Source organism: Rhinopithecus bieti, unplaced genomic scaffold, assembly GCF_001698545.2.
Source record: "Rhinopithecus bieti isolate Rb0 unplaced genomic scaffold, ASM169854v2 scaffold_11710, whole genome shotgun sequence".
NCBI classification, from domain to species: Eukaryota; Metazoa; Chordata; class Mammalia; order Primates; family Cercopithecidae; genus Rhinopithecus; species Rhinopithecus bieti.
This window is the reverse complement of record NW_016806876.1, coordinates 154,209-157,867: the sequence shown is the minus strand read 5'-3', so window position 1 is coordinate 157,867 and position 3,659 is coordinate 154,209. Positions and strand designations below refer to the sequence as shown.

At 53.5% G+C, this 3,659-nt stretch overlaps 1 pseudogene; it reads right to left on the bottom strand.

Annotated features, from left to right (window-relative positions):
- Nucleotides 1-1,952: 1,952 nt before the first annotated feature.
- Nucleotides 1,953-3,659, bottom strand: part of LOC108533545 (uncharacterized) — a 73,457-nt pseudogene continuing 71,750 nt past the window's right edge.

Sequence of the window (3,659 nt, the reverse complement as noted above, 5' to 3'; positions counted from 1 at the left end):
ACGACTAATGACTGAACAGGTCCTGTCCCTCGCCTGCGGGTTACAAGTGTGCAAAGGGACAGGAGGTCAACAGTAGGGCCTGTTTGGACTCAGGGTGAAGATGGGAAGGGGACAGAGGGGTAGCAAGAAAACCCAGAGATGAATAAAGTCAGGCCAGGGTTGTCACAGCCACCAACCAGCAGAGAGAAGGAATTTGAATACAGCACCATCATTCCCCTCCTCATCCTGGAGGCTGTGCTTTCAGTCTTGTAGCCCAGGGACCCTCTTTCTTGTTTCAAAGGGGCTTTATGTGAGGGGGAGACCGGCAGGAAGACTCCTCAGAGTGAGATACACACAACATGGATGTCCTTCTGGCATCCTATTCTGCAGCCCCAGACACAGATGGGGGAAGAAAATACACCTGGAGTGACAGAGCCTTCCTCCATCCCTTTCCCCTAGTGAGCTGCAGACCCAAGGGCGGCCCCCACCTAGGCTACACCAGCCCCTTACCTTCTACTCTGCACACTGCAAAGGCAGATGGCTGGGCTTTCCCCACTCAGAGCTTGGGGAAGGAGGAATTCATTTCAAAGACAAGGGAAGGAACTTCTCTTCCCCTAGGGCCCTCTCCTCTCACTGTGGGTTTTGAGGAAATTATCAGGGGAAGAGGGCTCTGCACATGCCCACATACCCTCTCTGCACACAGGCCCAAAGACACTTGAGGACATGCCACCTGCCCCATCTCTCACTCTCATGCTCACACTCGCGTGTCAGACACCCGCAGAAACTCACGGTCCTGTCTCTGCATGCCAGGTCTTGGAGACATAGTGGTCCCTGCCGGCTTTGTGCCTCTGCAAGTCCACTTGGCACTGGGCTGGGGAGAGGCAGCCATGGAAGGCCCATGGCATCTTCCCAGCAGGAGCAGGGAGGGGCGGCCACCTAACGCAGATCTCAGAAACTGGGGGAGCTGGGGTGTGCTGCACACCCATAGGCCCAAGGCGTTTTTGCCCTCCCCTCGGACCACGGCTTCTGGCTTCCTCTTAGGCTCAATCTGTCCCTAGAGACTGGGGGTGGGCGTGGGGAAAAGGGGCTGAGGGGGGGAACTCCCCGTTCTCCTCCCCTTCCTGCGGCTGTCCTACAATTAAGAAAGGCGAACTTCACCCAAACTGTGCTTCCTGGGGCGCCCTTTGTTCACTGCAGGCCTGCCTGGGCAGGAGGCAGAATCACTGGATGCGAGGAACTCACCGGGAGGGGAGGGAGCGTTCACCCCGCAGCAGGAGCCCCATGCTCCTGTCCTCGCCCTGGAGGAGGGAGAAGGTGGAGAGAGAGACCCCGGTGGGCCAACAGACCCCGCTTTGAGAAAGAGAGGCAGAGCCCCTCGCACCAGTTCCTACACAACGTGGAGCCCCGTCCCCATCCCAGTGACAGGGAGTGGCTCCCACTGTGGGGACTGTGTGGAGCCCCTGCCTGGGGGTCCTGGAGTCTCTGCCTCCCCCAGCCACGGGACATGCGGATGTGTGAGGAGCTGGGTGGGAGGATGTGAGGGGAGAAGGGAGGCCTGGAGGCCGGGGCAGGTCTCAAGTTCCAGCCCCTGAGAGGCCCAGGCCCCTCCATCAGGATAGACACCCAAGCCGCCGGCCAAACCCAAGGAGAAGCCTCTGGGGAAGGAGCTCGGAGGTGGCAGAAAAGGGCTTCCGTAGGCAAAAGCAGCTGGAGCAGGGAAGGGATCTCAAGATGTGGCAGGGTTTAAAGAACGGAGGTACTGACGAACGGCGGGGGCGCCCGGGCTCCGAAGCCTCCATGCTCTCAGAAGCCGTCCCTCCGGGTTTCCAGTGCGCACTCTGCCGGCACTTGTGGCCACGCGGATCAGCTGCAGGGCAGCTCCCTCCTGAGGGAGCGCGGTCCTTGCAGGCGGCGCTGCAGTCGCGAGGGGCCCCGTTTCTGGAGAGCAGGGCTGCGGATCCAGCCAGCCAGACCTAGGCCCCCTGCTGCTGCGGGCTGTGGCTAGGCTGCCGCCCTCCTGAGAACCTCGGTGCTCTGGATCCGGCCCTGCCCCGCCGGACCACCCGCTCTTCCCCTGCTCTTCCCAGCGTCCTGGCTCCGGACCCCTTCCTGGTTATTCTCTCTCGGGACTCTGGGGGTGTCCCCCGCCGCGCCTGAGCCTCTGCCTGGTTGTCAGACGCCTGACGCCGCTGACCGCTGAGCGCGCTGGGCTGTGGGAGGCTGCGCCAGGCCGGTTCACAGCCCCCAGGAGGCCAGCTCGAGTTCCCTTCCAGTCCGCCTGCGCCTGTCCGCGCTTGCCCGACTTTATTTATTCCACACTTAAGAATTTTAAACTTAACAAGCTTTTCCAAAAAATATTCTCTCCCATTCTGTGGAGTGTCTTTTGTTTGTTTTGAGACAGGGTCTCACCCTGTCGCCCAAGCTGCAGTGCAGTGGCGCGATCTCCCCTCACTCACTGCAACCTCTGTCTCCCAGGTTCAAGCGATTCTCCTGCCTCAGGATCCTGAGTAGCTGGGATTACAGGCACCCACCATCACGCCTGGCAAATTATTTTTTATTTTATTTTTTGTAGGGATGGGGTCTCCCTATGTTACCCGGGCTGGTCTCAAGTTATCCTGGGCTCAAGCAATCCTCCCGCCTTGACCTGTCAAAGTGCTGGGGTTACAGGTGTCAGCCACTGCGCCCAGCCCCATTTCTGAAATAGAAGATCCTCTTCTCACTGAAGTATATCCAGTCCCTTGTCCATCAGTAATGACCCATTTTAATCCTGTGATTTATTTCAGAGTTCATCTCTTTTCCACGGATGTGTTCCATATGCGTTTCACATTGTAAGTATTTAAAAATATTCACTCTTACGTTTTCCTTCCCGTCATATATACATACATGAAAAAAAAAAAAAAAAAAAAAAAAAAAAACAACAACAATGCAGCAGTATCTGGCGTTCCATAAGAAAATTAAGCCATAAAGTTTACTTCTTAGTATTTTATACAGGTTAAATAAAATATTTTAGAAAGGAAATGCTTTTGAAAAAAATTATTTTATGATCCTAAACCTTTGAAAACAGGTGTAGCACAATTATATTAATCTTGGAGAAGTGCTCAGTTAGATGTATCTCTATAGACATGTGTAGATATATAGGCATAGATATAGAGAAATATCAATTTTTCTTATAGCATGAAAAGGAAAGGCATTTCAACAATGGTGAACCAAAGAAAACATATCTCATTTAAGCTGCTTAGACTGATAAAAATTTAAATGAATATTTAATATGATGATGAATACGGACAGAATTCTCATACATTCCATATTAGGATTATAAAGTGTTTCACATTTAGGAGTTGACAACCAGACAATATCTATTAACATTTAAAATACAGAAAAGGGGCCGTGCACTGTGGCTCACACCTGTAATCCCAGCACTTTGGGAGGCTGAGGCGGGCAGATCACGAGGTCAGGAATTTGAGAGCAGACTGGCAAGCATGGTGGAACCCCGTCTCTACTAAAAATACATTTAAAAAAAATCAGCCAGGCATGGTGGCACGTGCCTGTAATTTCAGCTACCCAGGAGGCTAAGGCAAGAGAATTGCTTGAACCCGGGAGGCGGAGGTTGCAGTAAACCGAGATTATGCCACTGCACTCCAGCCTGGGCAACAGAGCGAGACTCCATCTCAAATAAATAA